Source organism: Hyperolius riggenbachi, chromosome 8 (genome assembly GCF_040937935.1).
Source record: "Hyperolius riggenbachi isolate aHypRig1 chromosome 8, aHypRig1.pri, whole genome shotgun sequence".
NCBI classification, from domain to species: domain Eukaryota; kingdom Metazoa; phylum Chordata; class Amphibia; order Anura; family Hyperoliidae; genus Hyperolius; species Hyperolius riggenbachi.
In genome coordinates this window covers 57,104,294-57,127,292 of record NC_090653.1, presented here as the reverse complement: position 1 = coordinate 57,127,292, position 22,999 = coordinate 57,104,294, and positions in this window count along the sequence as shown.

Here is a 22,999-nt window from a genome sequence, read left to right as displayed (position 1 = left end):
TGGCAAGCCCCCCTGTATAATAAGGAGGGCTGCCATGATAAGACAAATCATCCTAGCTTGCTGAATGCTCACTGAGAGCTATGCTCCAGTGCTGCTGGCCTTAGCAAGGGCTGCCTGTACACAGTTATAAACCTACAGCTGTTCAGTGATTAACCCCTTCACTACTATCACTACACTATTGTTAAAAGGTTAATTAGCTTGATTTAAGTCATAGTGTGACAGTTAGAGTGCGTGCTCCAGTGCTGCTAGCCTAGTAAGGGCTGTACACAGTGATAAACCGAAAGCTGTTCAGTGATTAACCCCTTCACTATCACTACACTATCGTTAAATCATTAATTAGCTTGATATAATTTGTGTGACAGTCAGTGTGTGCTGCATGCAGCTGCTATGTGTCTGTGTGTGTGATGTGCACAGACCAGGCCAGCTGCTGCCTGCTGGCCAGCTATTAGCCTTAGGTATAGGTTAGGTTAGGGATTAGGGGATAGGATTATTGTGTAGTTAGTACTGTAGTACAGCAGTCAGTGCTAGTAGTTGTTAGAGTAGTAGTTCCACTGTGTTAGCTTTCTACAGAACTGCTGTGCTGTGAGCAGTGCCAGTGTGACAGCAGTCTCCTCTGCTGTCTGACTGTCACTCGGCACTTGACAAGTGCCACGTGCCAAGTGCCACCTGACACGTGTGACACGTGCCAAGTGCCACGTGACACTTGGCAAGTGCCACGTGACACTTGGCAAGTGCCACGTGACACTTGGCAAGTGCTACGTGCCACTTCCGGCATGCTCCTGGCACACGTTACACCTGCTGCTGCTGCACTGCCCTGCTCCTGCTGCCTGTGCAGCTCCCACCGCCAGGCCAGGGTGCCACAGGCCACTAATACCACCTATATTTAACCCAAAAAACAATTGCTGTGTAATTTTTTGGAGGAGTCTTGGCTGAAAACTGTCATGTCCCAGTTGTGCGTTGGACTTTGGACACAATGGGCTTGATTCACAAAGCCGTGCAAACTGTTTAGCACGGGTGTGCTAAACAGTTAGCACGTGAAGTGCCGTTCGCGGACTTTTGCGCGCGCAAAAGTCCGTGTACGCGTGCTAAACAGTTTGCACGGCTTTGTGAATCAAGCCCAATGTGGGCAGCACGACCGCTGTCTGGAACCTAGGCCTAATGTTAATTGACAGCCATTTTTTTTTGGGGGGGGGGGGGATTTGAAGTCCTCACATCATCAGTTAGTGTTTCCCTTTGCAAAATAATGATGATACATGCCTCATTTACCCTAAAAACCCCTTTTAAAGCAATTTAAAGGGCACTTCCGTTTTTTATATCCAGATATCCGAATCCGGCCGGATACCCCGGATACTGAGGTCGGATATCCGATTCGGATTGGAAAATTTTGAACTCAGATATCCGACCCGGATCGGATATCTGGGTATCCGATTCCGAATTAGATCCAGATAGTGAAAAGTGGTATCTGAGCAGCACTGCAGAGGGGGGCAGCAGAGGAAGATCGGTTGTCTGATTACTGTCTGAAATAACAATCCCATAAAGATCATCATCACATTTTACACACAGAGACATCCTGTGGTTGTTTTACTATACTGCAGTTTAAATTAATAATGTTGTTAAATCTCTAAGAACGGGGGCACCGGGTGTGCAGCTATGTGCTCTTTGCACTTGCTTGTGGAGGTTGTATTTTACTGGTGCTGATGACCTCGCAGGTGCTACCGTGACTCCATCATTGGGGCCAATCACTGCACTCCCTCAAGCATTGACCTATTAGATGTCAGTGGGTGTTTTTTCTTTGTTGCTGACATCTGAAAGATTACTGCTACTGAGAGAGCGCAGTGATTGACCTCGATGATGGAGCCTTGGGCCCACCCTGGAGATCATTAGCACCAGCGAAATACAACCTCCACCAGCAAGTGTAAAGAGCAAATACCCATGTGACCTTGTGAACGGGAAGGTAGCAGACATCTGAAGCATGGGGGATACCTGGGACCAGTGGCATAGTTAAGGAGTTTTGGGCCCCTATGCAAGTTTTACGTGGGGCCCCCCAAGCACTCTATACATACCAATTGAGGTGACGCACCAAAACCTGCCAATGGCAACTACAGTGTCAGAGGTGCAAGAAGGGGATGGGGAACAGTTTTCCAATCATTACTACTATTCAAAGTATCTATAGAAGTGATTATTATGAGCACAGGGTGAATAGTGAGCTAATATTGTAGTTGAGGGAGGGCCCTCCTGGCCCAAGGGCTCAGATGCAGTCGCTACCTCTGCAACCCCTATTTCCAAGCCCCTTGGCACCAGTCCGAATGTAGTATTCGGAATATAAGACCCCCCCCCCCCCCTCTTACACTTTGGGGCAGAACAAGTGTGTCGTATATTCTGAAAAATACTGTGACTAATATAAATTAATGATTTAAAAAATCTTTTAAGTTAATAGTAATTGAATGTTATCCTATACCACCACTAGACTGAGTACTGGTACAAATTCTGGCACAATGTTTTGTGTTTTTTTTGTTGTTTTTTTTAAACTCAGCTAGATAGCCTTCAGGTATAGAGCAGTGATCTGCAAACTTGGCTCTCCAGCTGCTAAGGAACTACAAGTCCCACAATGCATTGCAGGAATCTGACAGCCACGTTCATGATTCATAAAGGCAAATGCCTTGTGGGACTTGTAGTTCCTTAACAGCTGGAGAGCCAAGTTTGCAGATCACATAGAGTGATGAAGGTAGATGGTCACCAGAAAAGGAACTCTGGCATACCTTGTAGTCCTGTAGTCGATAAGTATGTTTTTTCCCAACACTTTTAATGTAATTTGTTAGGCAAATTTCTCTTCTACAGGTTTCATTTTTATTTATTTGCATGGCTCCAGAGGCAAGATATTAACGACCCTGGCGGTACGATTACTTCCAAACTCTAGGGTCTTTTTAAAATGTTTCACACCCTAAAATCAGGGAAAAATCATGCTGCCAGAGTCTCTGCAGCAGCCAGTGGCGTATCTAGGTAAGACAGCGCCCATGGCATATACTAAAATTGCGCCCCCCCGCCCCCACGCACACACACACAGGCAGGCACACACACCTACAATCAACAGCATCCTGTCTAACCTTTTTGGACAGGCGAACCCCATCATGCAAACAGAACACACACGCACACACACATACCAGAATGTAACAGTCACATAGTTACATAGTTACATAGTTACATAGTTATTTTGGTTGAAAAAAGACATACGTCCATCGAGTTCAACCAGTACAAAGTACAACTCCAGCCCGTCCCCCACATACCCCTGTTGATCTAGAAGAAGGCGAAAAAAAACCCCACAAGGCATGGTCCAATTAGCCCCAAAAGGGAAAAATTCCTTCCTGACTCCAGATGGCAATCAGAAAAAATCCCTGGATCAACATCATTAGGCATAACTAGTGTTGGGCGAACACCTGGATGTTCGGGTTCGGGCCGAACAGGCCGAACATGGGCCAGATGTTCAGCATGTTCGGCCCGAACGCCGAACTCAATGGGAGTCAATGGGACCCCCGAACATGCCCATTTTGGGGGCCCTATGGGGTCGCAGGCATAAGGGGGGAGCATGCCCCGGTCGCAGGGGGGGTCGGAAATTCCCCCCACCCCCTCCGCTAGCGCTCCCCCCTCTGCCCGCTTCTCCATACAAAAAGTTTGAAACAAGTTCAATAGTACCTGGCTGGTGGCACTGGCTGGCAGTGGAGTGAGGAGGAGGAGGAGTCCGAGTAGCAGAGTGACGTTGAGGCCGGGCAGCGGGCGGTTCAGCGCTAGTACCCTTGTGGTACTTCCGCCCTTTCTCTGACCTCACGTCCTCTGCGTGATGACGCATACGAGGGTACGCGTGATGCGTACCCTCGTATGCAGAGGACGTGAGGTCAGAGAAAGGGCGGAAGTACCACAAGGGTACTAGCGCTGAACCGCCCGCTGCCCGGCCTCAACGTCACTCTGCTACTCGGACTCCTCCTCACTCCACTGCCAGCCAGTGCCACCAGCCAGGTACTATTGAACTTGTTTCAAACTTTTTGTATGGGGAAGCGGGCAGAGGGGGGAGCGCTAGCGGAGGGGGTGGGGGGAATTTCCGACCCCCCCCGCGATTGGGGCATGCTCCCCCCTTATGCCTGCGACCCCATAGGGGGCATAGGGGGGCAGTATTCGGCCAAACAGGGCCATGTTCGGCCGAACAGGGGCCCTGTTCGGCCATGTTCGGCCATGCATTCTGCAGTTCGGGCGAACCCTGAACAGTTTGGCCGAACACCACCAGGTGTTCGGCCGAACTCGAACATCACCCGAACAGGGTGATGTTCTGCAGAACCCGAACAGTGGCGAACACTGTTCGCCCAACACTAGGCATAACCTAGTAATTGTAGCCATGGATGTCTTTCAATGCAAGGAAAGCATCTAAGTCCATTTAAATGCAGGTATAGAGTTTGCCATAACGACTTCCTGTGGCAATGCATTCCACATCTTAATCACTCTTACTGTAAAGAACCCTTTCCTAAATAAATGGCTAAAACGTTTTTTCTCCATGCGCAGATCATGTCCTCTAGTCCTTTGAGAAGGCCTAGGGACAAAAAGCTCATCCGCCAAGCTATTATATTGCCCTCTGATGTATTTATACATGTTAATTAGATCTCCTCTAAGGCGTCTTTTCTCTAGACTAAATAAACCCAGTTTATCTAACCTTTCTTGGTAAGCGAGACCTTCCATCCCACGTATCAATTTTGTAGCTCGTCTCTGCACCTGCTCTAAAACTGCAATATCTTTTTTGTAATGTGGTGCCCAGAACTGAATTCCATATTCCAGATGTGGCCTTACTAGAGAGTTAAACAGGGGCAATATTATGCTAGCATCTCAAGTTTTTATTTCCCTTTTAATGCATCCCAAAATTTTGTTCGCTTTAGCTGCAGCGGCTTGGCATTGAGTACGATTATTTAACTTGTTGTCGATGAGTACTCCTAAGTCCTTCTCCAAGTTTGATGTCCCCAACTGTATCCCATTTATTTTGTATGGTGCTAGACCATTGGTACGACCAAAATGCATGACTTTACATTTGTCAACATTGAACTTCATCTGCCATGTATGTGCCCATATAGCCATCCTATCCAGATCCTGTTGCAATATGACACTATCTTCCTGAGAGTTGATGATTCTGCACAATTTTGTATCATCTGCAAAAATAGCAACATTGCTCACTACTAGGTCATTAATAAATAAATTGAGGAGCACTGGACCCAGTACAGACCCCTGTGGGACCCCACTGCTAACAGTCTCCCATTTTGAGTATGATCCATTGACCACAACTCTTTGTTTTCTGTCCATTAGCCAGTTCCCTATCCATGCACACAAACTCTTCCCCAGTCCTTGCATCCTCAACTTTTGCACCAGACTTCTGTGGGGAACAGTGTCGAAGGCCTTTGCAAAGTCCAAGTATATCACATCTACAGCATTCCCAATATCCATATTAGCATTCACTACCTCATAAAAGCTGAGCATGTTAGTCAAACAGGACCTGTCTTTAGTAAACCCATGTTGATGCTGAGAAATAAGATTATTTTCTACTATGAAGTCATGTATAGTATCTCTTAGTAACCCCTCAAATAGTTTGCATACAACTGATGTTAAGCTTACAGGTCTATAATTTCCTGGATCAGATTTTTTGCCCTTCTTAAATAATGGGAAAACGTGGGCTGTACGCCAATCCACTGGGACTCTGCCAGTTGCAAGAGAGTCACAAAAGATAAGATAAAGGGGCTTAGCTATAACTGAACTTAATTCCCTTAGGACCCGAGGATGCATGCCATCCGGGCCAGGTGCCTTGTCTATTTTTATTTATGAAATAAATTAGGCTATCCTTGATCCTCTGCCTCGAGTACTTTAAAGAGAACCTGAACTGTAAATAAAAAGTCAAAATAACAATACACAGGTCATACTTACCTCCTGTGTAGTCTACTACTCAATCTCTTTCTCCTCTCCTGCATCCCATTTGTCCACTGTGATCAATGGATTTCTCAGTCCTCCATTTTAAAAATGGCCATTACCCCCTAAAAGCTTGCTGGTCAACACACTGTTAAACTGTAATATCGCCACTTGAGCCATAGGGAAACATGGACATTACCTTGCACATTCAGTTGTAACTGACAGCAACTGGTATATTTCAGTTCTGACAAAACATTGTCAGAACTTGAAGGGATCACTGTAAGAAGAAAATGGTGAGCTTCTGAGAGGAACTGATGGTAAGGTTAGTATGTAATCTTCATTTGCAGCTATGTCATGTGTTTACTTTAAATATTTTTACTCACTTCAGGTTCCCTTTAAGGCAGGGAACATACTTGACTGTTTTCATACGCGTTTTCTGCACAGAAGAACTCATGTTAATCAAAGGGCTAGTTCCCACTTAATGTGTTTTTCTTGCACAGAAAAAAAAAAAACCTGACATTCTGCATGATAATTCTGCTCATTTTTTCAGTTTTCTGTATCAATTACATTAACTGTTGTGAAAAAAACGCACATTTCTGCATAGAAACACACTTGGTGTGCAAAAAAACACGAGCTGAAAACTGAAAGGCAAGTGTGTTCCCTGCCTTAGCTATAGACCCTGAACAAGCATGCAGATCAAAGGTCTATAACCACTGGCGTAACAATAGGGGAAACAGCCCCCTGGGGCCCGCTCATGGCCGTTTTGGGGGCCGGAGGGGTCGCAGCATGAGGGGAGAGCTTTGCACATCAGCGGGGAGGGGGGACAGTCCCCCACTCCCTCACCTCGGGCTCCCCTCTTTGCGCTCCCCCTCCTGCATCTATGTAAGTGTCAGCAGTGGCGGCGGCAGAAGCTATAATCACCTCCATTCACCACAGAGGTTGCTGATCTGCAAGGGTTTCACATTACTTCCTGTTAAAACAGGAAAGTAATGTGAAGCCCTTGCAGATCGGAGACCTCCGGTGGTGAATGGAGGTAATTATAGCTGCTGCTGCCGCCGCTGCTGACACTTAGATAGATGCAGGAGGGGGAGCGCAGAGGTGAGAGCCCGAGGTGAGGGAGGGGGGACTGCAAAGCTCTCCCCTCCTGCTGCGACCCCCTCCTGCCCCACCAAAACGGCCATGAGTGGGCCCAAGGGTGGGGATGGAGGGCCCACTGAGACATGATCTGTGGTAGGGAGAGAGGGAAAATTTAGAAGCTCACCTCTCAATAGTCTCTAATGTATATATATGACAAAGACTGAGACCGCCAGGCTGCTGGATGATTGTTACTCCCTTAGACTCAGGAATGCTGTCAGCAGCACTGTGCCCCCCCTGATGTTTGAAGAGGGAGGTCGCCTGGGGCACGTGCCATGCCTGCACCCTTCTAGATCCGCGTCTGGCAGCAGCCCCTGCTCTCACTCACCTCCCTGGGCTCCAGTGCTGCAATTTTCTCTCCATCCTTTGGGTGGCGCTGTAACGCTGTAAATCACTGATGGAAATCTCACCAGAGTAATTCAGAGCATCAGTGGACAGGAAGGAGAACAGCTACCGATGCCTGGATCCCCCGGGAGGTGGGTAAAAGCGGCCGCTGCGCGCTATACTCTGCATTGAGCTCCCGGCAGCTAGCCCGAGCATAGCTCGGGATTACCACCAGGGAGGTTAATTCTAGCGTGGAATGAACTGCACTAATCTTTGGAGATTCCCTCTTGGTTCACTAAAGTAGACTAACACCAACTACTGTATTTTGGGAGCAGAGGAATATGCATGTTGCATATCACCAGGAGAGGGGAGCTTAAAGGGGAACTGAAGAGAGAGGTATATGGAGGCTGTCATGTTTATTTCCTTTTAGACAATACCAGTTGCCTGGCAGCCCTGCTGATCCTCTGCCTCTAATACTATTAGCCATAGCCCCTGAACAAGCATGCAGCAGATCAGGTGTTTCAGTGGTTCAGACTTATAAGTCTGATCTGACAAGACTAGCTGCATGCTTGTTTCTGGTTTTAATCAGATACTACTGCAGAGAAATAGACCAGCAGGGCTGCCAGGAAACTGGTATTGATTAAAAGGAAATACACATGACAGCCTCCATATACCTCTCTCTTCAGTTCCCCTTTAAATGTTAAGTTCCTGTGATTTTTTTTGTTCTGTAGGAAACAGAGTTTGCAGGGGCTGAACCAGATCTTTTCACAGGGTTAATCATTTTGGGGAGCCTAATGACTGATTGCTGAAACTTTAATAATGAATCATGCTGTCAGGTTATCAAACATTAGCCTTCCGAATTGGATTCACTTTTGTGCCGAGATCTGGTTCAGGTCCTGACAAACCTGGTAACTGTTTATTAAAAAATGAATAAATAAATAAAGATGTATCTATAATCACCAATGTTTAAAAACCTTTAAAAAACTTAAAGCACACCTGAAATGAGAGGGATATGGAGGCTGCTGTATTTATTTCCTATTAATCAATGCACATTGCCTGGCTGTTCTGCTGATGATGACCTCTGCCTCTAATACATTTAGCCATAGACCCTGAAACATGCAGATGAGAGAGAGGTATAGTGCAAAGTGAACGGTGACAGACAGGGTAAGGCATGTAGAGTGTATGTCAGGAGGGATATACTTAGCCGGTATAGTGTGACCCAGAACGAGTGGAAGCAAGGAAGGGAGCCCTCGGTGGACTAACCGTGCTATCGGAATATTATATATTGAAATAAAATGTAAGTGATTTTTTGATACCTTACATAGTGTGGTGCTGCTTTTTGAGCTTCCTACCCCCTTTTTAAATATCTATGTAAAGATGAAATATTTCTATCTATTTTTTTTTATAAGCTTGTAAATAGTGATGAATGCAAAACGGAAAAAATGCTCTTTTATTTCCAAATAAAATATTGTCGCGGTACATTGTGATAGGGACATAATTTAAATGGTGAAATAACCGTGACATATGGGCAAATACAATACGTGGGTTTTAATTATGGAGGCATGTATTATTTTAAAACTATAATGTCCGAAAACTGACAAATAATGAATTTTTTCATTTTTTTTCTTATTCTTACTGTTAAAATGCATTTACAGTAAGGTAGCTCTTAGCAAAATGTACCCCCCAAAGAAAGCCTAATTGGTGGCGGAAAAAACAAGATATAGATCAGTTCATTGTGATAAGTAGTGATAAAGTTATAGGCTAATGAATGGGAGGTGAACATTGCTCGGATGCATAAAGTGAAAACGACTGAGAGCTTAAGTGGTTAAAGAACAATTGAAGTGTGAGAGATATGGAAGCTGTCATATGTATTTCCTTTTAAGCAATACCAGTTGCCTGGCTGTCCTGCTGATCCTCTGCCTCTAATACGTTTTAGCCATAGCCCCTGAACAAGCGGGTGTAGATTAGATGTTGTAGATTAGATGTTTATGACATTATCAGATCTGACAAGATAAGCTGCATGCTTGTTTTTGGTGTGATTCAGACACACCTGCAGCCAAATAGACCAGCAGGGCTGCCAGACAACTGGTATTGCTTAGAAGGAAATAAAAATGGCAGCCTCCATATATATCTCACTTTAGTCATCCTTTAAAGAGAATCTGTATTGTTAAAATCGCACAAAAGTAAACATACCAGTGCGTTAGGGGACATCTCCTATTACCCTCTGTCACAATTTCGCCGCTCCTCGCCGCATTAAAAGTGGTTAAAAACAGTTTTTAAAAGTTTGTTTATAAACAAACAAATTGGCCACCAAAACAGGAAGTAGGTTGATGTACAGTATGTCCACACATAGAAAATACATCCATACACAAGCAGGCTGTATACAGCCTTCCTTTTGAATCTCAAGAGATCATTTGTGTGTTTCTTTCCCCCTGCAGCTCTCATGCACTGAAGTTTCAGGCTGCTCGTTTCTTCCTGCAAACAGCTTTGCCTTTGTCTGTAATTCCTCAGTATGTGAAAGCCCAGCCAGCTCAGAGGACGATTTATCCAGCTTGTAAAAGATAAGAGAGAAGAGAGAAGCTGCTCTAATCTAAATAACACACAGGCAGTGTGCATAGAGGGGCCTGGAAGGGGGAGTTCATAGCAGAACCACAACACTGAAGAACTTGGCAGCCTTCCAGACACAGGCCGACAAGTCTGACAGGGGAAAGATACATTGATTTATTACAGAGACTGTGATAGTAGAAAGTGCTGCAGTAAGCCAGAACACATTAGAATAGCTTTTGGAACTTGTAGGATGATAAAAAACAGGATGCAATTTTTGTTACGGAGTCTCTTTAAGGTTGGTTACTCAGTCACTTCTGATGCCTGAAAGTAGTTATGGTCATGTCTAGGAGAACTCATGGAGAAGCATGTGATTTATTTGATCCTGGTCGATAATTTTTTCATCTTCTATTTAAAATAACTTTTTAGCCCTTTTCAATTGCAAAAAGTACTATCAATATTATTTTGAGTATTTCCTTGCTTGCCGGTGGTTAAAAAAACATTTTATTGACAAATTACCTAGGAGAAAATTCAGGAGAAAAAGGGAATTGCATATGGGCCTCTGAGCCATATGCAATTCCCTTTTTCTCCTGAGTTTACACCCAGGTAAAAGTTTTACACCTTATCAATAAATTGCTTTTTAAACCACCAGCAACCAAGAAAATAAAAATAATGTTGATAATACTTTTTTTACATACTTTTTAGAACTTTTTTAATTGAAAAGTACTGAAAAAATTAGTTAAAACAGAAAATGAAAAGTTATCTACTAGTAAAAAAACTTTGAAGATAAAAAGGGCCATATGCAATTCACTTTTTCCCCTGAGTTCTCTTAGGTGATATTTATACAACTTGTAAATAGAGATGAGGCGAACGGTTCCCGAACCGTTCGCCGGCGAACATCTCTTATTCCCTGGGCCTCTTACTACTTCCAGGTCGCAATGACCCGGAGTAGTACGCCTGCGCTGCCCGGCAGAGCGCGTCCTGGATCGCGGTCCTGTTGCCGGGCCCTTTCTGCGCATGTGCGTGATGTCATGAAAGTAGTAAGAGGCCCAGAAGGGTTCGCCAGGCTTGTAAATAAAATGACTTTTAAACCACCAACAAGAAAATACTCAAATTACTTTTGACAGTACTTTTTCACTTAGTTTTTGGTATTTTTTCCATTGCAAAGTGCTAAAAAGTTATTTTAAATCGAAGATGAAAAATTGTCTCCTAGGGGAAAACTCAGGAGAAACAAATGAATTGCATATGCCGAAAGGCTCATATGCAGTTCACTTTTTCTCCTAGGAGATATTTCACAACTTGTGATATAGGGCCATATGCAATTCTCTTTTTCACCTGAGTTTTCTCCTAGGAGATAATTTTTAATCTTCGATTTTAAATAACTTTCCAGCACTTTTCAACTAAAAAAGTACCAAAAAGTAGGTGAAAAAGTACTAACAAAATTATTTTGAGTATTTTCTTGGTTTCTGGTGGCTTAAAAGGCATTTTATTGACAAGTTTAAAAATATCCCCTAGGAGAAAACTCAGGAGAAAAAGTGAATTGCATATGGCCCATAATGCCTTTTAAGCCACCAACAAGCAGTGATGGGCAGATAATTTCCATGATCACGGAATAGCCATAATACACAAGCACTTTTTCACTATTCGACTTCGGAATCCGAATCAGTGATCGATTCTGGATCACGGAAATCGGCCACAGAAATTCCGTGATTGAAAATATTCGGAGCGCAATCATGGGTCGTGAACGCGGGAATCATGGAAAAAATATTCTGTGATTATCACCCGCCAACTTTAGCGGTTAATAGGAAATTCCCCTACATTGTAGAAACACCAAATTTGCAAGATATGTTAAGAAGAACAGTGGGAACAAGAGGAAATGTTTTTTTCAAAAAGACCTTATACTTTTTGAGAATATCGATTTTAAAATTTCAAAGGAAAATTTTATACATTTAAATGCAGTAAATGGCAGTTCTTAGTGAAACAATTCCCGCCAACTTTAGCAGTTAATAGCAAAGGCCCTTTACATCCTAGCAACACCAAATTTGCAGGATATGTTAAACAGATAGTGGGAAACAATATTCTTTGCCTATTTCTTTTTTTTTAAATATTTTTTCGTGCGTGAGTGTGGGAAATTTTTTTAAAAAATGATGCGGGGTTTCCCCTCCCGAGTCTCTGTAACCCCTTGTCTACCATGCAGGCTGGGGTAGCCAGAATGCAGAGCCCCAGCCGACTGGGGCTTCGCACCCTGTGCTATACCAGCCTGCATGGTCTATGGTGGGGGGGCGGCCAAGCCTTCCCCTCCCCCCGGAGCCCTTGTCCAATCCATGGACAAAGGGCTCTTTCCCATCTCCAGTGCCCCAGGAGGAGGTGGGGCAACAACTCCCGGGGGGTTCATAGTGGCATCTGGGAGTCCCCTTTAAGAAGGGGACCCCAGATGTCTGCCCCCCCCCCCCACAAAGGGTTAAATGAAATAAAAGCACAACAACTAAAGAAGTCCTTTAATATTCTTAATTAACCAGAAATACTTACCTGTACCTTTAAAAAAATGTTCCCACGCCAATATCCTCAGGAAAAGGTCCCACGCCAATATCCTCTATCTTGCGATCCTCTTCTGTAACAACTTGATTGAAGATCCTTGATTGATTGGCCTTTGCTACTAACTGCTAAAGTCGGCAGGTTTTGTTTCGCTAAGAACTGTCATTTACCGCATTTAAATGTATACTATTTTCCATTGAAATTTTAAAATCGATTTTCTCAAAAAGTATAAGGTCTTTTTGAAAAAAAATGTTCTCTTGTTCCCATATCTCTTGTTTGCCACATATCTGGCAAATTTGGTGTTCCTACAATGTAAGGGGACTTTGCTATTAACCGCTAAAGTCGGGCGGTGATAATCACGGAATATTTTTTCCATTTTCCAGTTTTTTTTTAAAACTAAAAGTTCCTTTTTAATTTTTTTTAAGTAGTAGACCATTATCACCTTTATAATCCATGACATTTTGGGGATTGTCAATGTTTTGCTATTGACGTTAAATGAAAATCCGGATCACAGCTGTGATTAGTCGTGATTGTCTCATTCACGGCTAAAATTTGGGTCGAATTCGTGAATCCATTTCAAATCTGGAAATGAATCCCAGAATTTCCGGATTTTTTTTTCAACCACGGCCGAATAAGACAAATCTGTGAATTGAGGTATCTGCCCATTACTGCCAGCAAGCTATAAAGACTCAAAATAAATTGAATAGTACTTTTTTACTAATTTTTGGGTACTTTTTTAATTGTAGAATGCTGAAAAGTTAGTTTAAAGAGAAAATGAAAATAAAAAACGTAGGAGAAAAAGTTAATTGCACATGGCCCAAGGTGTGAAAATTTTACCTAGGAGGAGAAAACTCCTTTTTTCCTGAGTTTTCTCCTAGGAGATACTTTTTCATCTTCTATTTAAAATAATTTTTCGGCACTTTTCAACTGAAACCAAAAAGTAGTTGAAAAAGTACTATAAAAATGTACTTTGAGTATTTTTTTTGCTTGCTGGTGGTTGAAAGGGCATTTTATTGATTTTAAAAATATCCCCTAGGAGAAAACTAAGGAGAAAAATGTAATTGCATATGGCCTTCTGGCCCATATGCAATTATTTTTTTTCACCTGAGTTATCTCCTAGGAGATAATTTTCATATTCTCTTTAAACTAATTTTTCAGCATTTTACAACTGAAAAGGGACCCAAAAGTTGGTGCAAAAGTACTATCAAAATTATTTTTAGTATTTTCTTGCTTTCTGGTGGCTTAAACTGCATTTTATTTAAAAGTTTAAAAATATCACCTAAGAGAAAACTCAGGAGAAAAAGTGAATTGCATATGGGCGTTGTCATAAAATGCCTTTTAAACCACCAGCAAGCAATAACATACGCAAAATAATTCTGATTATACATTTTCACCAACTTTTAGGTACTTTTTCAATTGTAAAGTTATTTTGAAGAGAATGTGAAAATTATCTCTTAGGAGATAACTCAGGAGTAAAAAATAATTGTATAAGGGCCAGGCTTTGTTATGGACTATATCCTCTAGCTTCTCTTCTTCCTCAGAACCAGGGTGAGTGACACAGTAGGGTCCAAGGAGTCTCACTTCCCTGTATGATACGTTTTGGACCTTTCCCTCTGCATTTCCCTCTCTCTCTCTCTCTCTCTCTCTCTCTCTCTCTCTCTCTCTGGCCCATATGCAATTCACTTTTTCACCCGAGTTTTCTCCTAGGTGATATCTCTAAACTTGTCAAAAAATACCCTTTAAACCATCAGCAAGCAAACAAATACTCAAAATAATTCTGATAGTACTATTTCACATACTTTTTGGTAGTTTTTCCATTGCAAAGTGATAAAAAGTTATCATAAATCGAAAATGAAAAATTCTCTCCTAGGAGAAAACTCAGGTGAAAAAGTGAATTGCATATGGCCCTCTGTGTGTCTCTCACTCTCTTATATTTCATATGGGCCTTGTGCTAGAAAAAAGAGAATTATTGACAAAAGATGAAAGTGTCCAAAAAATAATATGGCCACCAAGAGCTGGGTGATTACTTATTTAATTTATTACTTATTCGTCTATTTTACCGGTAGCAGAATTAAATTGATGTGAGTGACAGACTGTTTAACACCAAAAGAATAACAGAACTGGGCCTTTGATAGCTAGATGCAGTGGCGTACCTACCATAGGGCTGCAGGTGCTCACAGCACTGGTTGTAGCCATAACTAGGGGTGCCACTGTAGTGCTTAGTCACTGTGTTCTTCCACCTGGGACCCTTTTTTTAATAGTTTGGGCAACATTTAGGAAAATAGAGCAGGCAGTGCAGGGGACTGTACTACTTCCTGCACTAGATGTAGCACCCCTCTCCCTTCCTGCCCCATGGGCAATGTGTCTCCTCGCTCTCTACACACAGCCTGCAGTGAGTGAATCTGCAGAGCAGCAGGGTGAGTAGAGAGAATGATTGCTGTGCTGCAGCTGGGAAATTAGCAGGGAGAGGTGGCAGGATGTGTTTAGTGCTTCAGAAGTTTCCTGTCATTAGTAGCCATGTGCGCCGGCTGCTGTAATACCAGAATGCCCTGGACTATTGATTATTTATCCTGATCAGAATAATTAATCAATAATGCAGGGCAGTCTGCTGTTGCAGAAGCCAGTGATACAGATGCTCACAGCCAAATTCTGTGGTGAGCAGAGAAGCAAGCTCCAGACAATTTAGATTAGCTTGATTGCAGGTAATTTTATCTTTTTTCCCAGCTCCCCCTCCCACTCTGTTGTCTTCCCCCATGACCCTTCCCTTTTCAGATTTTAGTGGCTTCTTTTAACAGCATGTCCCTGCCAAACAGCACTGGTGATGTCTGCTGTCCTGGTGAAAGGTCTTCCTGCCATTTCTCCTCTCCCACCAGGCCCTCTGTCTTGTGATTCTACCTCTTAATCCCCTCTCCTCCTATACATCCCCCTCTTTCGTGTGTGTCCCTTTATGACTATCCTCAGAGGAGCTCACAATCTAATCGTACCATAGTCATAGTCTAATGTCCTACCATATTATTATTGTGTATTTATATAGCACTGACATATTTTGCAGCACTGTATAGAGTACAGAGTTTCATAACGGTTAGCTCCGTCCACATCCTGATGACTCAGCACCCCAACCTGTCAACCATCCCATCCAAAAATTGTGGGGGTTTTTTGGGGGGAGGGGTGTAAATAATCAGCACTGGGTGCCAAATTCCCTAGGTACGCCACTGACTAGATGGACTAAGTGGACTTAATATATACTAACACAAAGTGTATTACTTTTTTTTTTTTTTTTTAACTCAATACAACAGTTACCTTAACCCTCTCCCGACCGCCTAATGCCAATCGGCAGTGGTAGACTGACGCTCTCAGGTCCGTCTGACACCGATTGGCGTCATCTCACTCCTAGCAAGATTAACAGGGAACAAGTACTCACTCGAGTGTGCGTATTCTGCTATCAACAAAGCAGGGCTCTGTCATCAGCCCACCAGCCGAAATCAGAGCTGGCAGGCTGTACTTTTAAAAAAAGCAAACAAATGTGTACGGTGCTATGATCTAGCACAGGGGAAAGGCTTTTCACTTAACTGTCCTTCCGAATGGCTCACAATCTAATTCCTATCTTAGGCATATGCCTATGTATCTGTAGTGTAGTGTATGTATCGCAGTCTAGGGCTGATTTGGCGGGGGAAGGGGGAATACAAAAAATAGGGTTTTTTTATTTAAAAAAAAAAAGATCATTTTAATTAATAAAACAAAATTAAATTTCAGCAGCAATCAGAGACCACCAAAAGGCTGCTCTATTAGTGAGAAGAAAAGGAGATAAAATTAATGTGGGTGCTAAGTTGTATGGCCAAGCAATAAACTGTTAAAGCTGTGAAGTGCTGATTTGTAAAAAAATTGCCTGGTCACTAGGGGGGTATAAAATTCTGGTCCTTAAGAGGTTAAATTATGAGTGAGACACTAATTGAATGACAGATTCTTCTTCTTATTATTTAGTTTGCAATTACATAATTTACATATCCAATAGACCTCAACTTGACATTTGATTATTCTGATGAAAACTTTAAAGGCCTATTTCCACTGGTTCTGCATGAGTTCTGCATCAGTTTTCCTGGATCCAGATTTCTAGCTTTTGAAAGATCACATAGTAAAGTGTCTTTCAACAAAAATTTGGCAAGGGACTTCAGAGACATAACTGCAAATTATGATGAATGGGAGTGTGGCCATGAACTTCCAGATGGTTCCAGCACTGTATCAGTGGTCTTGAGGAGGACATGGGAAGGACTTCCTTCTATCGAGGTTAGTATCTAACTTATCGCCCTATGGATCTTAAAGCAAACCCGTAACAGCAAGAAAAGTTAGATACTTACCTAAGTAGAGGGGGACCTCTGTAAGGTCCAGATTCTTCCCATGTCCTCCTTGACCCCACCGCTGCTATCTGGGATCCTCTTGTGCAGTATGGCTGGCAATGCTCATACATGGAGGGGAGTGTGGCCATGAGAACATATCCAACAAGCTCTTCTATTCACTCTCCTCTCTCTACTAAGATGTCAATGCTGTGCAGTGTTATCCTTGTGCTGATTTGATCAGAGAGGGATATGTCTAATAGTTGCATCTGATGGCCACCTGTCAGTGTAGGGGCTCCTTATCTTTGCTCAGGAGCATTCAATGTTGTCATTATGAATGCTAAACATGATATAGCGTGACATTCTTTCTCAAGGCCACCTGCCCTCCCTGTAGCACACTGACACCGAGGGGTGCTGTCAGTCTCACAGTGATGACCTCACCATGCTGTCACAGCAGTGATTCAGATGCTGCCTTTGCATTTCTGTCATAATTCTAATCTCCTGTTGAATGTAAATACCTTAAACAATGAGAAGAAAGGCAAAACACAAGCAGGTATCGCAGCCTCCCTGAACTAAAGCCCTTTGGAGTCTTGGGATCAGATTGCGCCGTGACACAGCTCAGGCGTACGAGAAAAGACGTTTGTGATGCAATTAATTAGCTCTTCTCTTTAACTCAAAACCATTACTTAATTCATATGTCAAAAGTATATGTTGCAGTCTACAGTACATCTTGAAATAACCAGTTTTCACAGTATGTTCCTGAAATGTATTCAATATTATTGATTGTTTTCTGGTTGTGTGTCATTTAACATGATTTGATTTCATTTAAATTTAATGTTATTAGGGGCTTGTTCACATTAGGGGCGATTTCATTTTTTTTAGCGCTGGCAATTTTAGAATTCGCCTTAAAAGCGCTAGTGCAATGTTGGCTTGTGTGTTCTCACATAAGCGATGAGCTTTCTATCCAATCGCAAACGTGGCTCCTGCACCATTTTCAGAGCATTTGCGATTCAATAAAAAGTATAGAGAAATCACTAAGCGCTTGAAAAAGTGCTTTGAAAAGCAATTTCCCGAGCGCTTTTAATGAATAACTACATTGTATTTTATTCACTTCCGGGGCAAAGAGTTCACTTCTTGACTAACGTCAGGAAGTAAAAAAAAAACGCTTCACAAAAGCGCTTAGAAAAACACTAACAAAATCGCCCAATAAATCGCTCAGCACTTGCGATTGCTCTGGTGATTTATAATGTGAACAAGGCCTTAATCAGCATGTTATTAACCTCTTGACGACCAGCTAACGCCGATTGGCGTAAACTGGTCGTCTGCGGGTTACCATGGAAACGGCCGCTCGATTGAGCGGCCTTTCCATGTCAGTTCACGGAGGGTGTCTCCGTGAACAGCCGGAGAGCCGCCGATCGCATCTCTCCGGCAAAATGTAAACAGGCGGGGAAGAAATCCCCGCTGTTTACATCATACGGCGCTGCTGCGCAGCAGCGCCGTAAGGCAGATTGGCGATCCCCGGCCTCTGATTGGCCGGGGATCGCCGGCATATGATAGGCTGAAGCCTATCCTTCAATGCGCAGGACGGAACTCCGTCCTGCGCATTACGGAGAGAGGGAGGGAGGGAGGTAAGGAGGAAGAGGGCGGAAATGGCTGCGGAGGGGGGCTTTGAGGAGCCCCCCCCGCAAAACGCAGATGGCCGGCGGCGATCAGACCCCCCCAGCAGGACATCCCCCTAGTGGGGAAAAAAGGGGGATAGTCTGATCGCCCTGCTGCACTCCTGATCGGTGCTGCGGGCTGTAGAGCCCCCGCAGCACCGATCAGTAAAAAAATCCATTGGTCGGCAAGTGGTTAACAAGGACTAAAGCCTCCTGTGTGTGTAGCTATTGCATGCATCCATGTTTCATGAATGCCACAATAAAGGGCTGTTTTTATGTTTTATCCACCTCCAGCCCCCCCTCTGCTCTCATATCCCATTTCTATGCACATAAGTATTTTGAAAGAGGATCTGTAATAACCCCTCCCCCGGGGGGATACTTACCTTGAAGGGGCAGGGGGGCTCTGGATCCTAATGAGGCTTTTTCTGTCCTCCTCTGCCCCTCGGTTCTAGTGCTGGCTCCCCTGAAGACCCGGCTTCAGTACAGGTACAGTACCGGCTTTCCAATAGGGCTCTGGCGGAAATAACTAAGCCCGATCATGCTCAGCTATATCCACCTGAGCCTGAACGGAAAGCTGCTACTGTGCCTGGAAGTGTATACACTGTGTAAACAAGGTAGAGATGTTTCTGCTATATCGCGAGGGGGAGGGGGGCTTAACCTCCCTGGCGATAAGCCCGTGCTGAGCACGGGCTCTGCTGTGCAGGAGGATTTCTCAGGCCCTGCTGGGCCGATTTGTATAATTTTTTTTTTTTTTGCAAAATGCAGCTAGCACTTTGCTAGCTGCGTGTGCCCTCTGATCACCGCCGCTCCGTGCTCGATCGCCGCAATTCGCCGCGCCGTGCCGCCCGCCCAGACCCCTGCGCTGCCCGGCCAATCAGTGCCAGGCAGCGCTGAGGGGTGGATTGGGACTCCCTATGATGTCACGACGTCCAAGGGAAGCCCTTCAGGAAATCCCGTTCTTTGAACGTGATTTCCTGATCAAAGATCGCCGGAGGCGATCGAAGCGGGCGGGGGGATGCCTCTGTACAGCGGCTATCATGTAGCAAGCCCTAGGCTCGCTACATGATTTAAATAAAAAAAAACAATTTTTAAATAATGATGCGCTGCCCCCTGGTGGTTTCTAATAGACCGCCAGGGAGGTTAAAGAGACACTTAAGACTCCGAAAAAAAATGAGTTTTACTCACCTGGGGCTTCCCTCAGCCCCCTGCAGCTGATCGGTGCCCTCGCCGTGTCTCTGCGATGCTCCCGTCCCCTCCGGTGACCACTTCCGGTTTCGCCATCAGGACCCGACAGGCATGGGAACGCGAGTGATTATTCGCATTCCCGGCCACAATATCGCCCCCTATGCTGCTATTGCGGCAAGGAGGCCGCAATAGCAGCAAAGGGGGCGATATTGTGGCTGGGAACGCGAATAATCACTCGCGTTCCCATGCTTGTCGGGTCCTGACGGGCGGCAAAACCGGAAGTGGTCGCCGGCGGGGACGGAAGCATCGCAGAGACACGGCGAGGGCACCGATCGGCTGCAGGGGGCTGAGGGAAGCCCCAGGTGAGTAAAACTCATTTTTTAGGAGACTTAAGGTTCACTTTAAAGTGAACCTAAAGGCAAGTAAAAAAAAATGAGATTAACTCATCGGCTGCAGAGGGCTGAGGGAAGCCCCAGGTGAGTTAATCTCATTTTTTTTTACTTGCCTTTAGGTTCACTTTAAGCAAAGAACTTTATTTCCTTTATTTGCTCAATAATTACTTCTCCAGGAGTACATCTGATAATTTGTCCTGCAACCAACAATGATATGAGTCAGCTTCATTGAGTTGCAAATATGCAATCAAAGGACATCAGAGCAGTCTTATAGTGTTTTATATTCATTGTTTAGTGTGTTTAAGGTTTTAGAGTAAAAAAAAAATGCTGATAAAACTACTTTAAGCAATTTCCAGCTGGCGCATACGAAACAGAGGCCCCTATTCAATCAACTTTTCTCAAGGGTTTTCTCACAGGAGACATTTTCACTCCTTATACTTTTCAACCTATCAGCAAGTAAGAAAATACTCAAAATAGCTTTGATATTACTTTTCATTCTACGTAGTAGTTCTATTTCATTTGCTAGGTGCTGAAAAGTTATTGTAAAGATTAGATTATCTCCTGGGGGAAGATTTTGGATAAAAGTTAAAGGGGAACTTCAGCCTAAACAAACACAATGTCATTAAGTTACATTAGTTATGTTAATTAAAATAGATAGGTAATATAATCGCCTACCCACCCTGTTTTAAAAGAACAGGCAAATGTTTGTGATTTCACGGGAGCAGCCATCTTTTTGGTTGAAAGGAGGCGACAGGGAGCATAAAACACAGTTGCAACTGTCCTGTGTCCTGATCACCCCCCCCCCCCCCCCCAGCTGCGCGCGCTAGGCTTCAAATCTTAAATTTAAAATAAATTAAAAAATGTGCACCAAAACCGCAGAACGAGAACAACAACATCGGAAATCCCACCATGCTTTGCACAGCTTTAGGGAAAAATGCCCGGGCAGTTTTCTTCTGTGCAGCTAAAAAAGATGCTTGGGTAAGAAAAAAAAGTTCTGATGCTGTGAAACTGTTAAAGAAACACCAAGCCTTTTCAGTGCTGCTGAGTAGATTTTTAGTCTGGAGGTTCACTTTAATTGAATAGGATTCAGTGATATTATACTTTCGAACACTGATTATCATAATGTGCAATAACGATTTCACAAAACTTTGCACAATTTTTGCAATTACCATTACAATCGTTATGGAAAAATTATAATCACGAAAAAGTATGTGTATATGTATACTTAAGACCATACACAAATTTTATGTATATACAGTAGTGATGTCGCGAACCTCCGATTTTCGGTTCGCGAACATTCGCGGAAGGTGCGGTTCGCGGAAAAGTTTGCTAACCGCAATAGACTTCGATGGGGAGGCGAACTTTGAAAAATAGAAAAAATTATGCTGGCCACAAAAGTGAATGAAAACATGTTTCAAGGGGTCTAACACCTGGAGGGGGGCATGGCGGAGTGGGATACATGCCCAAAGTCCCGGGGAAAAATCTGGATTTGACGCAAAGTAGCGTTTTAAAGGCAGAAATCACATTGAATGCTAAATTGCAGGCCTAAAGTGCTTTCAAACATCTTGCATGTGTATACATGAATCAGGGAGTGTAATTAGAGTACTGCTTCACACTGACACACCAAACTCACTGTGTAGCGTACCGCAAACAGCTGTTTGCGTAGTGACGGCCGTGCTGGACTGATGCGCAACATGGCCAGAGTGCAGGCCGTGGCAGTTTTCCAGCCCATATGATCGCCGGGCTGTGGTAGCTCAATGATAGAACAACAGTGACTGTCCAGCTGATCAAATTTGGTCTGTCCACAATGAAGCAACAACCTTATTATCTTCTTGTATGTAGGTAGGCATAGGTAGGAGTCCCAGTATAGGTAGGTAGGTATAGGTAGGTGCCTCAGTAGTTAGCTAGGCATAGGTAGGAGACCCAGTATAGGTAGGCATAGGTAGGAGTCCCAGTATAGGTAGGTAGGCATAGGTAGGTGCCTCAGTAGTTAGCTAGGCATAGGTAGGAGACCCAGTATAGGTAGGCATAGGTAGGAGTCCCAGTATAGGTAGGTAGGCATAGGTAGGTGTCTCAGTAGTTAGCGAGGCATAGGTAGGAGACCCAGTATAGGTAGGTAGGCATAGGTAGGTGTCCCAGTAGTTAGCTAGGCATAGGTAGGAGACCCAGTATAGGTGGGTAGGCATAGGTAGGTGTCCCAGTAGTTAGCTAGGCATAGGTAGGAGACCCAGTATACTTAGGTGTCCCAGTGGTTAGCTAGGCATATGTAGGAGTCCCTGTATAGGTAGGCATAGGTAGGAGTCCCAGTATAGGTAGGTAGGCATAGGTAGGTGCCTCAGTAGTTAGCTAGGCATAGGTAGGAGACCCAGTATAGGTAGGTAGGCATAGGTAGGTGTCCCAGTAGTTAGCTAGGCATAGGTAGGAGACCCAGTATAGGTAGGTAGGCATAGGTAGGTGTCCCAGTAGTTAACTAGGCATAGGTAGGAGACCCAGTATAGGTAGGTGTCCCAGTGGTTAGCTAGGCATATGTAGGAGTCCCAGTATAGGTAGGCATAGGTAGGAGTCCCAGTATAGGTAGGTAGGCATAGGTAGGTGCCTCAGTAGTTAGCTAGGCATAGGTAGGAGACCCAGTATAGGTAGGTAGGCATAGGTAGGTGTCCCAGTAGTTAGCTAGGCATAGGTAGGAGACCCAGTATAGGTAGGTAGGCATAGGTAGGTGTCCCAGTAGTTAGCTAGGCATAGGTAGGAGACCCAGTATAGGTAGGTGTCCCAGTGGTTAGCTAGGCATATGTAGGAGTCCCAGTATAGGTAGGCATAGGTAGAAGTCCCAGTATAGGTAGGTAGGCATAGGTAGGTGTCTCAGTAGTTAGCTAGGCATAGGTAGGAGACCCAGTATAGGTAGGTAGGCATAGGTAGGTGTCCCAGTAGTTAGCTAGGCATAGGTAGGAGACCCAGTATAGGTAGG